Below are 22734 nucleotides of genomic sequence, written 5' to 3'. Positions count from 1 at the left end.
GGGGCGCCGGAGGGTGGGGGGGAGCCCCTCCGCGGCTGGCCAATTAGAGCGTACCACGCCAAATATAGAGCCAATAGGAAGCCTGGAAGGGAGGGGCATGCAGCTATTCCCGCCAATCGTGGCTTTCCATGTGAGGTTTCCTGCGGACGGAGCGTGGCCGGCGCCGATTGGCCGGGCGGAGAGGCGCTTGGCCAATCGCTTCCGCGGAGGGGATTACCCGGCATGGACTCTGCTGATGATTTAAGGAATAACCCGTTAACGGTTAACGCTGAGCCCGGGTGGGCCACAGCCGCTGCGGGCTGGTCCTGGAGCGATAAGGACACTCCGCATGGGAGGCCAGCTCCGACTGCTTCCGGGGGCACCCTGGATGTTTACCATGGATACGGTTGCTATGACAACGGGCGCTTCCGGTCGCGGCGCCCCTCCGCACCGCCGGGTACTAAAGACGAGCGATAAGTTACGGGTCGGGCCAACACAAACAGCGCGGCCGAAGGGCGGGAGCAGCACCGGGCCTGGGCCGGGGCGGCCGCCGGGTGGGGATCCCTCCCCTGGGTGGGGACCCTTCCCCCCGCCCCCGACGGCCGGGGGGGGCGCGCGGCTAGCGGCGCGCGCATGCGCTTTGGCCGCAGGGAACGCCGGGAGCTGCGGTCCGCTCTGCCGCGCACACAGCGCCCCCTGCCGCCGCGGCGCGGGAGCCGCGCGGGGCGGGGGCGCCGTGGCAGGAGCCTCCCCCTGCGAGGGGTGCTCGAGGCCCGGCATGGCCCTCGCGTTGTCCTTGGTGCCCGGGCCTTGGCTCTCCGCTCCACTCCGGCGTCGCTAGTGCCTCACACGGCCGTGAGGGGGACTGGCTGGCTTCAGCCGAGCCTCCCCGCGGCCTCTAGGTGGGGAGTGTCGGTGCTGATGGGGGACACAGCCAGCGGGGTGCGGAGCAGGCCCCCGTACGGACCTACTTTGCTGCACTTATGAGGGCGACCACCCTCCAGTGAGCTTATTAGCCCTCCTTAGCCTGCCCTCGGGGCCGCTGTTATCAGTTAACAGCCCTGCGGAGCGGGGCCTACAGCAGCTGCCTCTGCACATAGCAAACCGCCCCTCCGGGGTCCGTGGGGGGACGTCGGTGTGGAAAGGAACGAGTGTTTATGGAACAGTAAAGGGTCAGCTCAGAAGATGGGACGTACCCATCCTTTTTCAATGCCCCTTTCAGGTACTGCAGTTTGTAAAGTGAAATGCACTGCATGTAAATTCTGCAGTGCGTTGCCCTTAATTTCAGGTTTTGAAGCCATGAAAGCTGACAAATGCTTAAATATAATATACTTACTTTGTATGTTAATAAGCTACTTCAAATATCTTATGGCCCCCTCCTTGCTTTCCTGAAAAAGTCTGCCCCGGCTTTCACGTGCCAGTCACCTGTTTTGTCTTACACATGTTCAACATCAGACTGGGGGGAAAAATCACTAGAAAGCAATGATTTAATGAACTTTGTACTTGGAGAGGAATGCATTTGAAAGCTATTGATCTGAGATGTTCAATAAAAACAAGGAAGGAAAACCCTCACTGTTTACAACTTTACCCACACTGAAGCTAGTCTAGCTAAAAGTCTTGGCAAAAATAAGCTGTCATGGTTCAACCCCAGTCAGCAGCTAAGCACCACGCAGCTGCTCGCTGTGGGATGGAGGAGAGAATCAGAAGAGTAAAATTGAGAAAACTTGTGGGTTGAGATAAAGGCAGTTTAACAGGTAAAGCAAAGGCTGTGTGTACAAGCAAAGCAAAACTAGGAATTAATTCACCACTTCCCATCAGCAGGCAGGTGTTCAGCCATCTCCAGGAAAGCAGGGCTCCATCATGCATAATGGTTACTTGGGAGGACAAACACCGTAACACCAAACATCCCCCCCTTCCTTCTTCTTCTCCCACCTTTATATGCTGAGCATGACATCATATCGTATGGAATATCCCTTTGGCTAGCTCAGGTCAGCTATCCTGGCTATGCTTCCCCTCAGCTTCTTGTGTACCTGGCAGGGCATGGGAAACTGAAAAGTCCTTGACTTAGGGTAAGCACTACTTGGCAACAGCTAAAACATCACTGTATTATCAACATTACTCATACTAAATCCAAAACACAGCACACAGAACTGCACCAGCGACTAGGAAGAGAATTAACGCTATCCCAGCTAAAACCTGGACATAAGCCTATCATCTCCTGCTAAACAATGGGCCAGATAGATTTTTTTTTCCCCCCTCAAAACTCAACGTACTTTTTTTGTCCTGCTGATAATTAAAGTTTATAGAATTGGAAAGGAGTCCCTGTATCTTTGGGTTCTTAATTAAGCCAAATTCTATCATGACCTATGTAAAAATAATCATGACGCTTTTCTGTATGATCTGTGGTTTCAATAGCTGTTCTTCAGAAGTCACTACTTCACTAAGAGAAATAAGAAGGAAAGTTACTCTCCCAAAACATATGTGATAATGACTTAAAAAAATAAGTATGAGAGATTAGTGTCAGGGTTATAAGTAAAAAACTGTATGTCAGTTTTTTGTGGAGACCTGTGTGAACTCAAATTATTTTCCAAAGAGTAATCTCACTTAATTGGAAATAAAATTTAGTTATTCAGTAGTCTAAGCAGAGAAAGTTTGTCTTTTTCTAAAACTTGCCTACAAGCAGTTTCAGAATTTGATTTGCAAATCATGTCTATATGATTCCCAGAGTGGGATATGTTGCTCTATGACTGTGAATAGGCAGTTGAGGGACATAGGGATTCACAAAGTAAATTTATCTCTGTCTTGCAGAATTCTTGTGTTAACAGATTTTTATGGCAGTTCCATCTTAGCAGGCATTTTGCTGGCAGCGGGAAAATGTAATGCTTTGTGACAATCTTTTTGAACTTTGGCAACTGGAATAGTAGGAATGCAAACCAGTTCTGTTATTGACTATGCTAAACCAACAGAGATTTTAGATTGTTTGGTGTAATCCAGATTTTGTTAGTTACTTTGCTCTTACACTTACACAAAGTAGAATGTTGCTTTTGGAAGAGGTATAAAACTTGATAAATCTGTGTTTGTGCTTTGAATTTAGAGGTCAGACTAGTAAGAACTGTAATGTGATTAGCAGCATTGCCTGCTTTATGTAGATTATACTGTTTGCTTTCATGAAAGCCCAATTAGATTACCCAGGACAAAACTGATAGGCAAGAATGAGGTAGCTGAGTGCTTAATGCTCTCACAAAGAAAGTCTGATCTCTTTACAAGGAGGTTGAAAGTTGATGAAAATATCTTATTTGAATAAGCTTCTAAAAATACTTTATCTATTTTAAAACTATGAACATACTGTCAAAAATAGCTGTCAATGTTTTAAGCAAATCTGAATAGAATTTCTATTGAAAATGTATTAATTTCAGCTTAATTTCTCCTTAAAAAACGTGAGGGAGTTTTTAAGACCTTGGTTGCACTGACTACTGCTGCCATTCAAAACAAGTCCAAGTATCACCTTTCAGGATTTAATACCAAAGGAAAGGTGTAACCGTTAAGAGGTAGTAGTTCTTCAGCAACCCAGCTACATTAAAGGCAATTAGATACACTTTGATGATTGTGGGCATAATGATTGAAATAGTGTATTCAAGTGCTGTATTTGCTTTGTTAACTAAAAATTCCGGTGTATGTGGTGATAAGAGAAACAGAATACAGGTAGGGCCTTCTTCCATGCAAATGGTAGAGGAAGCCCTTCTCTAGTCCTCTGAATGCAACTTTATAAGCTCATCTACATGTCCACGGGGACATCAGATCACAGAAGCATGCCATATGATTCCAACTGTAAGATGTAACTAGCAAGAAGAATTACCTTGCCAGAAATAGCTGTAGAGATAAACTGAGAGGAGTTCGTAAGACCTGACTGTGGGTATTTTGACTTAACTAGCTAAATTAGCCAGCTGATCTGCCTAAGCTCTATCTGTAATAGAGACACAGTCCTCCTTTCACTGTACTTGCTTTGGTGTATGTCAGAGTCTGCTGAGCTGATTTAACCCTCTAGCCCAGCAAAAAACTCTGTAGTTAAATCAGCTTATATCAGGTCCAGGATGCACCAGACCAGAGGATGTTAAAGAGCAGGAGTTTATGGCTAGGAGAGGGTGATATTGTGGTTTTGATGGTGCTGGGCTGAGTCTGGTGTGTAAATTATGTAGGACAAAGACATTGTATATAGGTGCAAATGTAAGGAAGCCATAAAACTAAACAGTAAGTTTGCATGGTCAGAATACCGCCTCTTTTAATACACAATTAAATTGAAACCTGTAACTAATGCAAGTTCCATTTTTGTTCATGGATAACAAAAGTTCTGTAATTTGTGTCACTACTAACCAGCCATTTACTCTCATACTGGTTTTGATAGAGAAGTGTAAGTGATTTTACTTGACAATAATTAATGCAGTTTGAAGTTTGCACTACCAAATTGAGTCCCATCTTTTTTCCATGATAAAGCACTGGAAATATGAAGAACTATTTATCTGCATTCTATGTAATTTGAGCTTCATTTGTATCTTTATAAAACAATAGAATGAGAATTAATATTTCCCTCCTCTGCAGTGTCTGCTTCAGGGACTAAATATTGCATGTACAGCACGAGCTGAAGGCATATCAGCTTACTTAAGATGCTCTGCAGTATTTGGGACAGTGTGACTATGAAATAAAAAAATGCTATTGTTAGCTAGCTTTTCAAGGTGATTATGCAAATGTCAGAAAAGTTTAACAGTAACTACATACAAGCGAGATTAAAATAGTATTGTTTGTAAACAGTGACAACTTTACTAAATACCCATGCTATGAATTATTCTTACCTGTTCTTTTTTCATCAAGAACTTCTATTGATCAAAATATCATGTTTTGACTTCAACCTTTTTCCAATTAGGAGAAATACATCCTGTATTCACTACCTACCTGCTTAGTCTCAGAACTAATAATCTCCACTGAAGAGGGATTCCAGCTGTACTCTAGCTTTAAGAGTTGAGTTTTCTAACAAAACAGTTAACATTTTCATTCCTGTACTGTGAAAAGCTATGCAGCTGAATATTCTACAGCTTCATGTGCAAACATCTCTAAACCTGTTTCTTAAAATCTTTTATTCTTTGCAAAGAAACTATAATATGGTTTGTTTTATGAAAAATTGTTTTTTCTCAGTTACAATTAATATAAATTGCTAGATAGAGAGAGGTACATTCAGTGTTTCTAGGACTCAGCACAGTGCTGTATGAGAAAGGTAGCGAAAGTGGAATTTAAGACTTGAGGTACTTTGAATTATACATGTGTGAAAGAAAACAGTAAGCCCAAAGTGTTTGTATCTGATTGATGCTCAGAAAGAAGACAACTTCTTCACCTTTTTTTTCAATAAATGTAGGCCCATCAGCTTCCCTGATTCAGCTGTTTAGTAAATTTCTATTAGCAACAGTAGTTTCACCTCCTGCTTTTGCTCCTGTTTACCTGGGTTTGAAATTTGGCAGTTTGTGCAGCTGAATATCAGTGAATCTCACTGGAAAGCTGCTGAGGATCCCTCCATAGAGCTAATCTTGCTATGGGGCTGTGAATCTGACTCTTCCCACAGTGTATCAGTAGCATGGATGATGCTAGATGGCCAGGGCCTGATGTATCATTTTTTTGATGTGATGGTATTAGCAAATGAACCCTCTTTCCAGAGAGTAATTCACATCATAGAGTGCTGTGAAACGATTTGGTTGTAGGCCCGTGAGCTGTAGTGAGCACCTTCCTTACCCTATGAAGCTATTACTGTATATATCTGTGACCCTACCACAGGCAACAGGAACAGTTTTGAGAGAAGCAGCATCCTTCTCGGACTCTGGCAACAGATGATGGTGGTGGGCAGCTGCCTAAAGAGCTGCTTACTGGGCTGCAGTGGGGCAACCAGTCCAGGATCTGGCTAGGCATGAGCCTACATTCCAGTTCCCCCTCCTCTAAATCCCTCCTGGACTTTTTAACCTCAACTGTAAGAGACAACAGGTATGACAGATGCCTTTGAAGATGGCATAGTCAGAGGTGGTGCAGAAGGAAAGATTTTACGAGGTACAACAAGACTGACTACAAGATAAGAGGCACTATGAAACAGAAACAGGTGCTTCCTGCTGAAATGGATTCTTTATTGCATTCATTTTTTGATTAAAGCAACAGGCAAGTTTATCCTGTTAACTATCTGGAAATTATGGCAGTGGAAATTCACCTCTGATCACTAGCTGGGTGAAATCCTTTAGGCAGAAGCAACATCTTTGGTGCAACTGTAACAATTATGATATGGTGTCTGTAATGTGACATGTTATTAGGTGTCATTCATATATATACACACCCCACACCCCCCCATACTCTGATAACCTCTGAGCATGACAGTATTCTGCAACTACCAAAACTTGCTTATCAATGCACAGATCAAGCTTAACAATGACACTAAGTTGGGGTGTTGCATTTTAATTGTTGAAGTTATATCAGTGCTCTCATTTTACCTGTGTTACTGCTGGTTTCCTGGGAAACAATAGGGAGAAAAAGTAACAAAGCATATGAAACAGCATTGGTACCCCCACAGACCAGATCCTGAGGAGTTCTAGTATGACACAGCATCATTAATTTTATTTAAAGACTTGAGAAACCCTTTTTTTTTTTTTTTTGTCTCAGTATTAATATTGAGAAAAATCCTCTCTGTTTACTTACGAGAAAGCCACAAAGTCATTAGATGAATAGTGAGCTAAATAACATGAGCAGGAGCAGTCTGGACTGATTGGTTCTCTTCTTGTCCTGTGTTCTTGCCAGGGCACCCACAGCTGGCTACTGCTGGAGACAAGATACTGGCCTGATCTGAGGTGGCCGTTCTTAGGAACTACATGTGTTTTATGCAAGCTTGAATAATTGCAGTGCCTAGGGGCCTGAATGCGGTGGGTCTGGAACATGGTCAGACCCAGATCCACAGGGAGCCTTGGGCACTATAACGTCCCGTCAAATCAGTCCTTCATCATTCATCACAAGAAGTGGAACAAATGCAATGAAACATGTTGCAAGTTACCTGTATGCTTTCAACCTTTTCTTCCTTTTCCCTGCCATTTTTAGATAACCGTTCAGGGTGGTGAGAGATATTAGGGTGAATAACCTAGAGAACAAATTGAACAGAAGTTTCTCTCAGCTTGGGTTAATATTTTAATCACTGAGTCACTCGATAGAAATATGATGAATACCAGTTGGTTTTGAAGGAAGGCAGCAGTCTCCACCTTTTTTTGAAACTTGATTTACTAACTGTGCTCTGGGCTTCCTTCCTGGACCAAAATCACTCTGTCATGAAAGATGGAGGGAAGTTTGTTTTGTAAAGATCAGGAACGAGCTAGGTTCATGACTACTTGACACAATAAGCATCTGCACTACCAGAAAAGAGACTTTCAGTTCTTGGGAAACTTCAGAATGAAAACTGTGATGCTGACAGAGCTCAGGTGGTTTCAAGGCTAGGTAACTGCTGGAGAAGCATTTTGAAAACAGTAATTTTGGACCCATATGTCTGAGGAGGGAACCAGAGATGAGTAACAACTTTTTGTGAATCTAAAGTTCAGGAATTTCCAGAAGGTCCAAAGCATCTCGTAGGAACTTGGTGTGAAATGCCTAACTTTTCAGACACTACACTTGCTGGAGACACACTGATATGCAAGTCCTAGGAGTCTGATGAAAGATTCACTGCTGTTAGGCACGCTACACACATGGTCAGAGCTAGTATTTAAACATCTAAAGAACTGGGGTTTAAGCTGTTCCTTCAGCAAGCACTTTTGATATAAAGGTTTCTTTCAACATTAAGACTGTTCACAACACCATTAAAATCACATTAGGAAAAATTCTTCATCTGTATATTTTGCCATTTTATAGTTGTAATAACCTTTTTACAAAATGTTAAATACTGACTTAAACTTTAGTGTCATACTTCTGCTATTTTTATTTTTTATTTCTGCTCTGCTGTAAGTTTGGTAGATCATGTTTGTTCTTCAGGTATTATTTGACCTTTCTTCCATTCCTTCTGACACTCATGAGTGTGCCGCAGCTGGCGCTGTTAGTGAACTAAGTCGGTCAGCTGTGGGGTTTCCCCACCGTCAAGTATTTTTGGAGTCTGCAGGGTGTCCCTTGAAGCTTAATGCTCTGTATTCTCACATTAGAGCAACTGGCAGAAGGGAGTGGGCTCTAAGGAGCCTAGCATAAAGGGCAAAATCTGTGAAGATGAAGAATTGTAACTAGAAGAATCTTTGTACAGATAAAATAACCATGGTTTTGGTCATTGTAAAAACCTCCCTGACTCTTCAAATACTAAAATCTCTGTAAGTTTCAGTATCACTGGAAATCTAGACCTGCAGCAACATATTTCTGTGGCTAAGAATAAAAAAACATATCACAGCGAATATCACTCTTCTCAAAACAGCTAAGCATTATTCTGATCTGTATTTACTGTTTACCATGGCTGAAGAAAGTCTTAGCTTGCAGTGGCTGGCCACAGCAACTATGCAAGCGGTGGCATTCCCCACAAGCTCCCTTTGGTTTCACAGCAGCTTCTGCCTGGTGGTGCATGGTTGGATTTAGAGCGTCAACTCCAGCAGAGCATGCATTTCAATTAAAAATCGAGGAAACCAGTCACGTCTTTGAAGTTCAGCACATGCTCCCGTGCTATGCTGGGCTGAAGTGTTAGCATAGAGAAAAGCTAAAATGGTCAAATACTCTGTTTGTGGAAGAGGGCAAGTCTCTTAACTGAAGAGGAGCCTATTGACACCTGCAGTGCAAAGGGCCCTGCAAACCTATGGTGTAGAGGGTATCGGTTCGGCTCCCCCTGCCCCGAGGGTGGCACCTGGGGACCCCGGGCAGCAGCAGCAGCACCGGTGGTAAGGAGGTGTTGACCTTCAGCTGGAGCAGGTCACCAGTGCTAAGCTGGGCTCGGGGCGGGCAAGGTATTTGCATAGCATCACCCAGCTGTGTCCCTATAGCTTCCAGCTTGCCCTGCGAGCTGAGCCAGCTGTCTCGTTGCTCAAGCGGGTATTAAAACGTTTCTGGAGTAGAGCTTGTGTCCGCAAAATTGACTGTCCGGTTCTGAACATATGCTTGGGAAACACCGTTTCTGCTCACCGGCATTCATGTTTTGCTCAGGAACCGAGGCAGGAAGGCACACGGAGCTTTGCAGAGAAGGCGCGGAGCCTGCCACCGCGGTGGCTGTCACCCCGCCGGCGGCGGGGAGGACCGGCGCGGCGGCGCGCGGGGCTGCGCTGGCTTTGCCGGGCGAGGGCTCCCCCTGGCGGCGCGCAGGGAGCTTGTCCTCACAGAGAAACCCCCGCCACGTGTTGACCCGCAAACCGCTGGGGTGCGTTTGTTCGTGCTACTTTTAAGCAGTATTTTATCATCGTATTCTCCTTTTTGCATTGCCTTTGTATGCTTCATCCCCATATAGAGACGTTAAGACTGGAAAGAACAATTTCTGAAGTATTTCAACTATTCTTTGCATGTGTGTGTGTGTATACATATATTTTAAATAAGCATTTAAACTTTTTAATAGGATTATTATTTTTTTAGTGGTTATACAAATTGCTATCCCCTTGCAAATGTGTCGTGATTTTTTGTGTCCCAGAAAGAGCCTGTTTGCAGTACTGCCAGAGAAGGTTAACAGACAACCTTCCAGCAACATTTGTTTGTCAGGAGAAATAGTCCTTAATCCTCCATTCAGAGATATGTGTCAACTGCAGTAGCCTGTGAACTCTGGACCTGTTGTCTGTACAGAAGCCAGTGCCAGGATCTCAGTGGATAGCTAGAGATGCAATTTATTTGTCATCTCTGGCTTTTGTTTCTTATACGTTAGGTCAAACCTAAACAGGCCTGGAAAATAGATAGTAATAGAATGTTAATTAGAAAAAAAATCTTTGAGCTTTCTCAGGGTTAGGCAAAATATTTTTCTTGTAATTAATTTTGTGAAATTCAGGTTTATATTAATGTAAAGCCTGTGTACCAATTGTATGTCCAAATATATTTTAAATGAAGGAAAATCCTTATATTGAGACTGTGAAATGTATTTTAAGGATGAGAACACAATTTTTTCCTTACTAGACTTTGAGTGATGATAGCCCATATTGAGCAGGTGGAGCTGAGTCTGGCCAGGCCAGGTATACCTACAACATAGGGCATGTAGAGGGCTAAAGCACAAGCCTGAGCTTAAACGGAGCTCGGGAGCTGAAGGGTGCCAGGGTGGGGGCACAGGCAGGCAGATAAGGCTTCTCACAGCTGTTCTTACAGGACCCTGGCCTGGGTTGCACAGCCGTGCCAATATCACAGCATAGGTTGAGCACTGGCAGCTGAACTCTGGGGATTGGAGGCATGATAATGAGAACAAAGATTTTTTCTGGAGAAGAAAGGTTGCAGGCTGCTTGAGGGATAGTGAGGGCCTCTTCATGTGCCCAGCGTTTTGATTCTGAAACGATATTTCTTGCTTTGAGTTAGGGGGTAGTGAAATACACCCTCGCTTTTAGATGTTCTAGCTATGCAGATGAGCATGAACTCTCCCTCTTCTTATTGCTGCTATGGTGTGAATTTAGGAAGCTCCAGCGACCCCTTGTACTTTCATCACTGTGAAAGTGCTAGATGGTGTGAGCAGCTTGGTAAGTAAGCTACAGGATAATGAGAAAGAAGTGAAATATTGATCAGAACAAAGCTGTTTTTCTCTGGGGTGTGTTAGTCTTCTACACAGGACTTGGTTTCTTGCTTCTGGAGCACAATAGTCGCAAAAATCCACAGGGCTTTTCTGTGATGTTAGACCATCCTTGCTGTTTCTGGGCCAGATGATTTACTTAGCACATGCAAAGTGGAACAGCTTTACAGGGGTGAGTGAGAATATTTATCATTTGAATAATCAAGATTATATGCCCAGCTACTTTTCTGATGTGCTTTTAGCCTGGTATTTCTCAATCATTGTAAATGCACACTCATTTGGCTCTCTGTTCCATCTCTTGGTGTACAAGTGTTTCATCTATAGCTGCCTTGCTATCCTTGTATATTAGGAGATTTTTTTAGCCTTTGTGAAAAGCGTGTGTCTCATTTGGTAGCAGGGCTGTTGAAAATTATTTCCTTGTCAGCATATGAGTCCTACTGCAGGACTGGGTTGTCAATCCAGGGTTGTCTATCTCTTGAATATTGTGTGAAGTACGATGGGATATTTAAATAGGAAAAAGGATGCATCTCCTAAGATAAATTATGTTGGTAGCACGAGTATATCCTGGCTAGGTGACGAGCCAACTGTGCAAACCTACCTAAAGGATATAATAATGCTGTTTAGGCTATAGCTATGCATTAAATAAAAGATGTAAAAAAGGTTTATGAAGGTGTTGGGTTTGTAAGCTGTCTTTTATTCCGTTCTATCTGAAAGGTAGCAAGTCAGCATCTGGTTGTAATGAAATACTTGTGAAAGCAAAATGATTTTTAGGGTGTATGAGAACTACTGTGGCAGATAGAAAAACTGTACAGTCTTTCAGTCACAGGTAATTGTCAGCAATCTGATATTGATGGATGCTACAACAAAGCCATTATACTTCTATGTTATTTATCCAGACCTATGATATAGATTTGAAGGGTTGGATATAAAGAAGTAGTTTTGAGAATTTTATATAACAGTGATTTCCCCCCACCCCACCCCAATTTAGGACAGAAAAGTAGACTTTGGATCTGACAAGATGCTGTGTAAATTGAAATGCTGTCATCCCTGAGTTAGGCTCATTACAGCTATGGGGGAGAGGTGCGGGTTGGCATCTTATTCATTCTCCCAAAAAGACAGGAACAGTCAGAAGAGACATGCTGAAATCTGTTGTAATAGTTTTGTACTAAATGATTGAGAAATTCTCCAGCTATAAGACCTACACACTTTTAAAGAAGTGGATGTTTCTTGTTGTGAGTTTTTATTAATATCAGTGCTAAATACACCATTGCATTAAAGCAGCAGCAGCATACAGTGGATGATGTGCTGAAATTATCAATCTTAAGAAATTAATGAACTCTTTGAAAGGATTTGCATTAGATTTTTAAGAGTGAATGTGTCTGTGCTTTAGATTTTTCTGAGTCCCTTGTATTTCAAGAATGGAGTGTTAATAGGCTGTGACAGATTTTGGTGTACATCTTGTAGTAGAATTTCAAAGGGACCCGTTATCTGAATTCAGATCTATCAATAGGCATCCAGATTTTCAAAAGGTATCAGTGCTCAACAGGACATGAGAGGCAAGTCTGAAGCCAGACTTCAAATTCAGTCTGCACCCAGCAATTCCTTATTACTGTTGTTATTAAGTGAGGGCTGCTAAGCATTGAACAGTTCTGGAAACACTGCCTGTAGTAGTTAACTCTTGGCACATTCCTACTGAAATAGAAGCAAAATTCCTGTTTTCAGATGTGCATGATGAGGCCTCTAAGGTCTTCATAATTTTGTCACTAAGATGTACGTTACACTTCAGTGACAGAGATCTGTCATAGTTTAATGTGTCATTCTCTGGGTGTTATCATGTTGATACTGAATTTTCCTGAACTCTGAAATGCATAAGAGGTTCATACACCTTCCAGTTTTTGTAAGGCTGATCTAGAGGGGACATGAAGTTACCTTTAGTTATTTGCCAGAATTGGATTTCCATGAGAAATTCTTGACTTGTACACACTAGAAACTAAGGGTAGAACTAGAAAGTAAGGTTCTTCAGGTGGGGTGAATTATTACTGATTTAAAGAGTGATGGTGTGGCCTGGCAGGCTTATATAAAAAAAAATGTTTGTAGTGTTTAACAAATGCAAGATTAACACCATGACCTTGCCAGATGGCACAGTGATGCACTGGATGGCTGTAATGCCATACTTCTTCTGTGTACATTTCTTATCGGTAAGAAGTTCCCTGAATAAACAGGCTGATTTGCTTTATGGTGCTCTTGCTCTACACTGATTACAGTATATACCTCACGTTGCCATGTTCGGTCAGCAGAAGATACTTTTTGCCGAGTCCACGTCCTCCCTGACTACAGGATGACCTGCCAGTGTTTGCCATCACTGATGGTATTTCTACTGTGCTTCTATGAGGCTGTTGTCGTTAACCCAGAAATTGTGCAGTAAGTTCTACAACATATGGTTCAGTACTTTAGCACATTGAGATTTCTTGGCTGGGCATCTGCTTCTTTGATACATCAGAAAACAGATGACAAAGGCAAATGTATTTAATTTCATATTAGAAAATGCAGAGGTTGTGAAAAACTATAAATTAACTGTCTATTTACTCTTTGTGAAATGAAATAGTCTGAGCCCATCTTCCAATAAAACTGATTATAGGGTTCAGAAATTAGATTGCAGATTGAAGCTGTACCAATTTTTTCTGAGACATCACTAATTGCAGCAATAAAGTGCCTGCAAATTCATGTTGCCTAGTAACATTATGGACAAAGTTATGAGGAGGGAGTCATACTTTATAACATATACGTGCTTTCACCACCTTCTCTGTTTGAATGTCATTCACTACTTGCATATCACTGTTTTAGTTTTATGCCCTGTCAAGATACCATTCCTGTATCCTGTCTTCCTTGAACTTGTGCCTGTGAAGACTTACCTTGGTGAATAATTTTGTGCAAGGAGTAGTCAAAGCTTCAAGGAGACTGCTAGGTGAAGTGTATCCATAGATCTTCACAGGTTCCAGACATGGTGTAGTTATGCTAAAGTTAGTCACAAGTGCAGTATAACTGTGATGCAATGTAACATAATGGATTTTGTGGAGAGGATGCATTGCTCTGTGAAACAGGGTGCCATGCAAGGGGGAGACAGATGACAGGTAACAATTGCATTTATGGAACATTAAGAATGTGATGCACATACCTTCACCTCGCTTAAGATTTGTGCTTGCATATTCTTACAATTATAGGTGGTAACATTATCGAAAACATCTGTTTATAACCAGAAAATTATAATAGGAATTAACTAAAAAGTTTAATTCCATGCACATACCCTCAAATCTAGGCCCAAAAGAGGAAAAAAATTATTGTTCTCCAACCAATGAATACTACCATCCTGGTTTTGCGAAGTCTTAGTGCTGTAAAATGTTGTGAGGAGGGAATCCTTGAAAGGCTACAGGAGCTGGCTAGATTCTCCAGAAAGAAAACTTCGAAAAAACAAACAAACAAAACCCCTTACATCTTACTGTCATGTTACTAGGTCAAACTTAGAGCAACTGTAAAAAGAATGCAGCCATACCATGCTATCAAGTACAAAGCGCTAGGCTGTTTTTCTTTTTGTTGTTTTTTTTTAAAATGCCTCTTTTCCCTAACTGTGTGGAAGGTTGTTTCAGACACAGACAAATGAGAATAAAATTAGGGCAAAAGTTTTCTATGCAGAAGATATTACAAACAGATAATTTGATTTGGATAAAACAAAATCTAGTTATTGTAATCAAATGAAGCGTGTTATAAAGATCAGAGAAGAGTCGGCAGTATGATGAGTGCATTCTCATTTCCATTTGTGCTAAGGCTATGAAAAGGTTGCGCAAGTGTAACAAAGCAGCGTGGACACTTATTTTGATATAAGTTCATTTTTTGCTTTAGGACAGAAAAAACGTCCTCTTGAAATAAGGTAAATTGCAATAAAACATTCTTAAGCCAACACAATAATTTTATATGGCTTTAATTACAGCATATGAAAACTAAAGTAAATGAGGCCTGAGATCACCTGTACGTTTCTCTAACAGGGTGTAAGTTGAAATGTTTAAAGTACAATTTGTGCTTGCTTTAAAGCCCATTTATTCTAATCCAATGGTATAAGACATTATTGGTTTTCCCTGCAGAAATTTTCTTCTTTATCTTTTATTATTTAAATCTTGTTTATGCTAATAAAATTAAAACATACTTTCCTTCCTGAGTAATTAGCATTACACTGTGAGAGTAGTCATGCTTTTCAGGCAAATGATTGTGTAACTGGTTGATAACTTATGGATTTTTCCAAAGCAAGAGCAGTGGATGCTGGAGGAGGATGCCAGAAACTGGAGGGGAAAAAAATGTTACTGATCTATATCATATTTTTCCAAAGTCTCCAGAAGCAAGAAGAAAATACTTGGATATCTTTGATATGATACGTATGTATCTTATCTATTTCTGTTTTAGTACATACGTCTTCAAAACAGATATGCACCTATCAGCATGCTGTTGCTGAACTTGTTAGTTTTACTGAGGAGGAGTATGTATTACCCCAGAGATGGATGCAGGTTAGGAGTATTTATTTTTGCTACAAACCTGACAGTTAAAGGACGATGTGGGTGTGTGGGTCTGCCACAGCCTTGTGCTCAGCAAACAGACTCCTCTACCAGCATGAAGCACAACTCATGTTAATGATGCATCTTGAGGAGAGAAGGATTTACCATTTGGTCTGGTAGCAGGACTGAGGCATCCAGCTTAATTTGTGCTAAAATACATTAAAAGGTGCTTAGGTCTCTTTGCTTTGCTTTCTTCCTTCCATTGTTGAAAGGGCAATGGGGATAGAAACATTGACCAGCCTTTTCTGATATGAATCAAAATTCTGGAGATGCACAAGACCAGACAAAGTAATAGGACTGCGTGGTTGGAGACAAAATTCAATAGTCTGGCATTAGAGAGTAAACTTTACTATTTATCTTCTCTTAATAAAGTATCTGTTTTCAAGGAAACTTCTATGAAGAGAGGTTGTGTTTTTACAGTATAGCTGTGATATATTCAGTTTGAAGCAGTACTATACACCCTTACATTGTCTCTTTGCTTTGAGATGTTGACATTGTTTAAAAGAAGGTAAAGGCACCTGTTTTTAAAGGCTTTTTTGAAAGGCAGGCCCTGCCTGTAGTATCAGGAAGTGCCACACAATCTTAAGGCTGTTTTCAGTTGGTTTTGTCTTTGGCAAAGTTTCAATATGAGGACCTGAAGGTTGTTACAACAGGTTTTTTTTTTCCTTTGTTTTGAAATTTCAAGTAGAGGTTGCCTAGGAAAAAGTGTAAATTGTTAATTAAACTCTTCTGGTTTAGAACAGAATGGAGGATTGTGTCCTATGTGCTACAAATGTCCTTCTGATAATCTGCTGGACTGTGGCCAAGGTGCAACTCTCCGCAAAATTGCAGTTTGCATGTGCTCCACAGGGACTTGGCTGAACCTTGCGGAGGGTGCCACTCTGCGAAGCCACAGCGTGCCAGGTGGGCTATGGCATGACATTCATACAAAGCTTGTATTCGTATTGTATTTCAATGTAACTTTATTTGCTCAGTTAAGTTTATTCAGGCAAACAAACTGTCCATCAAAAATTATTTTTTTTTAGAGCAGCATTTCCTTTTGCTTGCTTGTGTTCAGGAAAAAAAAATGTTTTTAGTAATTCAGTTATTGTAGTGAGTGTGGGTTTTTTATTACTAGGTTTTTTGGCTTGAAGTTTTTCAGAAGAGAAGGATATTTCCCTTTACGCTTCTATGCAAGCTACACTTTGCATGGCAAGATTAATCTTCTAGTTGGAGGTCAAGGACAGCTAGCAGAGTTTTCAAGTTGTCTCAAGAACAGTAAAAAGTCAGGGCTATATATAAAGTGATGAGCAGTAAGTGACACTTCCTCTAAATTTGTGGGTAAAGGAAACAATGTTTTAGGATATGTTAAGAATTTGAAACCTTATTCTAGTTTCATTAGTCTCTTTGAAGATTGACAGCTGTTTACCATTTTCCCCAAGCTCTTCAAATTTATTGTCAGTGTTATCTCTGCCTACCTGGGTGAGTGAAAACAAGCCAGCTCCCCAGGTACAGGGGGAATCCTGCCAGCTGATGGCTTACAGCCTCTTGTTTCTTGCCTGCCCATAAACTCATTGAAAATAAGATCACAGGATGAGTGTTTACTGAGCTGTGGTTGGGTATAGTGGGAAAACCTCCCCCCAGTCCTGCTCAGTGTTGTGACGTGTTATGCTGGTAACAGTCAGGTGGTGGTGGGAGTTCTAGTGACAGAGACACATCTTTTTCTGCAGCCCTAAGATGAGGCATGCTTCAGGGAATTAATCTCCTAGCTCCTGCCCTTGGAGCTCCTTGGTGGTCATCCCTTGAGAATGAAAGGGCAGTGTCAGCTGGTGTCACTTGGAGGACACTCTGGCCCATGCCTGCTTGTCTGTGCAGTCTAGAAATATTCTTTGCTCTTTGAGCTATTCTAATTCAAATTGGTATAACATAAAGATGCCTGAACTACCTTTCCAGTATTTCTGCCGGGACCAGGAGCAATTTAGTGTATCAGCACCAGGTTCTGTAGAGGCTAATTTACTCTGCCCAGAGGCAGGTATTTTGAATTATTAGCTAGGACTGGAATAAATTAGCCCATGGGAACTTTGGGCTGCTGGAGCTGGGTTAGTTTTCAGATTGCTTGGAAGCAGTCCATGTGCTAGAGACCAGGGCAACCAATTTTTTTGCCAGATGTATGTGGGCCCTGCTTCTTTTGAAATGTCATTTGACCAGAGCTTGCTCTCTGGCATTATTTTGTGACAGAGCCAGAAAGATGTCCCTCCAGCAACTCCTGCTGGAGGGAGGAAAATTTCTGCATTAAGTTATGACCTGGTGCAAGTGCTGAATTTGATAGTGGAGTTTTTTGTTTGGTTTTGGTTTTCCCCTTCTGCCCTGCTGTGGATGAATTGTCAGGCACATACTGAAAGTGGGGATGCAAAATCCTCTGTCCTAGTGCAAGGCACGATGAAATCATATCCTGAGTCTCATAGGAGCGATACCTGCATTTTGGGACTGCCCTGGCCAAATCAAGGGTATATCTACACTTCTTTGGCCAAGTGTTTATGACATGTTTACAATGGAAATTGGAATTGGATGTAGCTTTATGGGGTAGAACAGAGCATGGTGGACTTGCCTTCGTTCTGGGCATTTTTTATGAGGGTTAAACAAGCTTATGCAAGAGCTACTGGGAGTGGTTGAGTGCAGTGCCAGGCAGAGATGTCTAGGATGTGACCCATCTTCCTTCTAATTAGTTTGGCTGTCTCTGTACTGTGTTTATTTGCATTTTCTGTCTGCTGTGTATTTAGGTAGAGACACACTTTGCTTTGTCTGCTTTGTTAGCATTATTATTTTGAGATGTGGTATAAAATAATTCAAGGTTGCTTACTTTTTACCTTGCAGACTCAGACTTCCCTTTGGACCAGAATTTGGTTAAGTGCTCACCTGTCACATAACACGTAGTGTGTACTACACTGGATGGCATTAACAGAGAAGAATGATGGGCTTCTAACTCCTCTGGTAAGTTTGCTCCTAGGTGGATATATAGTTCAAAATGTATTTCATGTAAAAATTAAGTGGTTTTTTTTTTTTAATTGACACTTAATGTTCTCATCAATACAAGATCAGGCTGCAAAGCTAGGAAGTTGGGCAAAAGCAGTTACAAAACTTGCATCCCTGTTTAGGTTTGCTTGATGTTACTGGATCTGTCTTTTTTTTTAAGGCTGTACCCATAAGCACGTTTCCTGTGCCATTTCAAATTGTAGTGTTCTAGCAAGTTTTTAGGATGCCTGATGTAATGACTGGAATAATGTACCAGAATTCACATGGCAAGGTGCCTGGATGGTAAAATTGTGCCACTTGAGTTACCAGGAGATCTCATAAATTGCTTGGATTAAACATTTTTATGTTTAACGCTCTGGTTTATATTGGACTTTGCAAGGAATGGTACAGAGACTTATGTTTCTGATCTCAATTGCTTTTTTTTCCTACTCTCATTTTAATTATGTATTAATATGCATAGATAGTGTGTGCTTACATTCTTGCTTTTCCACACTGGATGTGGCAAATTAATTTCAACTGGAGTTAGTACTACTGCAACAGAAGTGAAAGAAGCAAATAACTAGCTCAGAACAAAGATTTTTCTCCTAAATAGCTAAAGATGCTTTTCCCAAATAGTTGCACATAAACACGGTTCCACTAATTTTTAAATACCAATACCAAAATGAAAAATGTGTAAGAATTTAATGTATGCAAGAATTTTCCATATGGAAACACCTCTTGGTGGCAGAGGTACTGCCTGGCTAAAGGGACTATAACAGGGTATTGTTTCAAAGAGGACTCAATTCATTTATGGCTAAAAACTATTACCAGCCCCTGATGGTTCTGTGGCCTTTAAAGTAAAATCATTTTTACAAACACATTTAGGAAGATGTATGTAAACAGGCAATATATTAAAGATGAAGAAAAATAACATTCCTCAGATTTTTTTAATGCAGGAAGAAAGACGTCTGATTCTTTTACAAGAGGTTGTTTCTGTGTTGCTTTTGCCCATTCTTTGTCAGTCCAAGGTCATTAACCTCTGTAATAAACAACTGTCTGATACAATCTGTCAAATGGTTTTATAGCTTACGAAGCTGTTCCATTTGGAACATTGTACCACAGAAGCTGCAGTAAGACACTGTCAGCTTTCCTAGCATTGAATTTTAATTTCATTCAGTGGGACTTTAATGAATTGTAGTATCTGTTAGCGCAATCTTGGGATTTACTTGAAGGCTGTACTAGCTGATTAGAAATCAATCTTGTAGTCACTTAAGTGCAGGAGTGTCTTTATTAGCCAAGTGGTTTCTGAGGTGTTGAGTGCTCTTAGTAATCACAACTGTGAGAAGGAGCTGACAGGGCTGAGCAGGCTACAGGGAGATTTGCATGTTTCCCATCTATGAACAAAACTATGAAAAGCAAAAAAATTAGATAGTGGTGTAATTATATGTCAAATTTGTCATACATACTATGTGTGAAACACTTAACAGGTTCTCAAAGGTGTTTTATGGGTACACATGTGGAGATTACATGGCGTCTGTGTCCTGAACGTGTTGTGAACTGAGTATAGTATGTAGCCTCTCTCTGAATTGCTCCTGCTCACAAAATTCAAAAGTACATCATTTAGCTCATAAGCATTCTGTTTGTCTTGAAAGAAATTGTGTAATCATCCCCACTCAGACCCTAGTTAATCCCACAGGCCCTGAATAGTAGTAGGATGCCAGGTATAAATCGGGGTACATGGTATGTACTTAACACGATTGTATGCCTTTTTGGTTTTAGGTTCATGCGATCTATTTATCTGTCCATGTGGTAAGACAGCCCTCTGAGATTCTTCTTTGAAGGATAATTCTTCTGTGAAGGTCTTCGTTGCGTGTGAGTGTTCCTTTTTTTTTCTTCTTTTAATTGCCAGCCAATACCTAAAGACCTTTCAGTTTCAGTTTGTACCAAGTTAGTGTCATTGGTGTGGTCAATTCTGACAGTAATATGAAGGAAAGTGTAGGTTCTTTTGTGCATTGTGTAAAGTATTGGATACATCTTTTTTTATTCATCTTGCAGCTAGGATCACTCGGACTGATCCAATTAAGAAGGGACATTGAAAGTTATATTAGCCTGTAGGGTTATCTTTCATGTTAAGTGCAATTTTAGAAAAAAAAGTTGTAGGTTGACTTCCTCTACTTTTATATATATTTAAATATAAACTGATAAAACTTTTGGAAGAAGGAATGTATCTTCCTCTATCTTCTGTAGACCCCAAATAAAGGCAAATGAATTTCCATGTGTGCTCCTTCATGCCAGTTTACATTACCACATATTTTCCAGTATTTGAATCATTACTCAGAGACCAGCAGACAAGGACGGAGTTGTCTGAAGCTGAGTTGTTTGACAACTTACTTTTAAACACCACTACCTTGCGTTTCAGTTCTGTCTCTAGCTGCTAACACTTAGGAATTACTTTGATTTGTGTGAATAACCCACTGGCCTAGCAGCCCTTCATACAAAAGCAAACATCCCATGAAAGTTGCTCTAGCTAACCAAATTACATAAAGGAAAATTTTTCTTTTTATTTGTATTGCATACATCAAGCATATGCTAGCATTATAAAAGCACGTTGTCTTACATGCAGGGAGGATGATCTTTGAAAGCACTAGGACTAGGCATTCAAGCACACATTTCTCTTCATAGGTTAGTCCCAGCTACAGTGGGAGCTAAACACAGACTGTGGGCAGCAAAACCAGGGGTTCACAATAGTGGTTTTCACATTCAAGGCCCTGTCTTGCACATGCCTGCAAGAAGAAATAGAAGTATTACCATTCTAGTTTGACAGTATAAGAAGTAAACCGGTAGTATGAAAAATAAACATTAACATTCATGTGAAAGTTCAAAGCATTCAGGTTTCGAGGAGTGAGTGACAGTGCTATCGAGCACTGTATTGTCTTTTTCCAGTCTTCTATTACAGATAAGTTTTCTGACCTTAATGTTGGTGTCACAGTAACGGAACATAAATCCCTAGCTCCGCAGTATTTTCTTGCTGCTTGTGCCAGAACTGCAACACTTCCATTGACTGCTGGAAGTAGCTTCTCCGTTACTGCTCCTTCTTGTATTGTTCAGAGCAGTTCTTGTAAATCTTCCTTGAGAATGCCTCACTAAATGTGGTTATTGTTCACAATATTTATAGTCTCAGGACTTGGAGACCAGGTTAGGCTGTGGTCAGGGGAATAATAATGTGTCTTTTTTCTATTAATGTCAATTGAATTGCACATGGGATTAATTAGCCCATAGGCTGGAGTGAAAAAACTCTCCAATTCTACTGCATTTTTGCTTTGTTGAAGGTGATTGATTAATTAGGAGTTGGGGTGACAAGAAAACTTACAAAACCCTAGAACTATACCATGAATTCAGAATGAATTTCGCAGTGTCCTAATTTTGTAGATGACTTAATATTTTTATTCTAGTTGTACATGGGAAGTCTGATGCTGAAAGGTAAGTGGTAGTTTTCATTTTCTCTGGCCCATGGTGTTGCAGCAAAGTGTTCTGTAAAAATCTCTGACTAGAAATTTCGGTCAGAGAAAGCAAGTACTGGATTGGAAATTCTCTACAAAGTTGTATTTCTTCTTGCCTTGTCTGTTTTCTAAATGTTGACCATCTTCTTCTTGCCTTGTTCCCAAAATTTATCATGATGGATTTGCAGTAATGTGTATCAGAATCACATACTGCAGAAATGAAGTGACAATGTAACGTAGATGATAACGATTTCTTCAAAGTTCCTATGTTATCTGAAGAAAGCGTATCTGGTCTCCACAAGTAACCAAGTCTGGGAAGTCCATAGGGTATTGGGCTTTTGGCAATCACAATTGTAATGTCAGCCAAGAACTCTGCCTCGGTGGGAAGGATAAAGCATGCAGCTATCCACTGATGAACTCTTTGAAATCCAGGGTTGATCGTTTTTCTTTCAGTTCGCTGTGGTTTTGCCTGTGAAAATAAGGTGGGTGTCATTCTCTGTAAAAAAAAGAATGCTCAGAGTACTATTTAGCTTGAAACCCTTCAGATTTGTACAGGCTTAGTGCTTTAGAGATGTATAGGGAGAAATGGCTGAGTAACTTCTAGACGTGACAATGGGTTACGTGGATGTCCTCAGTGTAAGAACAAGCTGTGTTTGATGTTTACTGTAGTGGAAAAAGAGTATGTTCCTTTTCCTGTAAAGAAAGTTTCTGAGCATGTTAGGAATTCAGTGTGTGGAGCTGTTACCTCTCCACTGTGGAAGTGGTCTGGACTTTGTCCTTCTATGCATAATCTCTCTCTCTCTTTTTTTTTTTTTTTTTTTTTTACAAGTTATTAACAGGTATGATTCAAGTTCTCAGACTGCCAGGGTCTACAGCTATCAGTGGCAAGTCTTTCACAAGCAGATGGGGCCTCTGAACAGCAGCAGGACTTCTGTGGGTTTCATGG

General features: G+C 41.0%; 1 protein-coding gene across 1 annotated transcript in view; it reads left to right on the top strand.

Moving 5' to 3' along the window:
- Positions 1–66: 66 nt before the first annotated feature.
- NT5DC3 (5'-nucleotidase domain containing 3) overlaps positions 67–22734 on the top strand; it is a 45336-nt gene continuing 22668 nt past the window's right edge. The window contains exon 1 of the mRNA XM_080394008.1: positions 67–22733. The gene's annotated coding sequence lies outside the window, so the exon portion shown is untranslated. The remainder of the gene's footprint in view (position 22734) is intronic.

This window comes from Falco punctatus (assembly GCF_963210335.1).
Source record: "Falco punctatus genome assembly, chromosome: 6".
Taxonomy (NCBI): domain Eukaryota; kingdom Metazoa; phylum Chordata; class Aves; order Falconiformes; family Falconidae; genus Falco; species Falco punctatus.
Note: the sequence above shows the minus strand (reverse complement) of the source record. Positions and strands in the feature narration are given on the sequence as shown.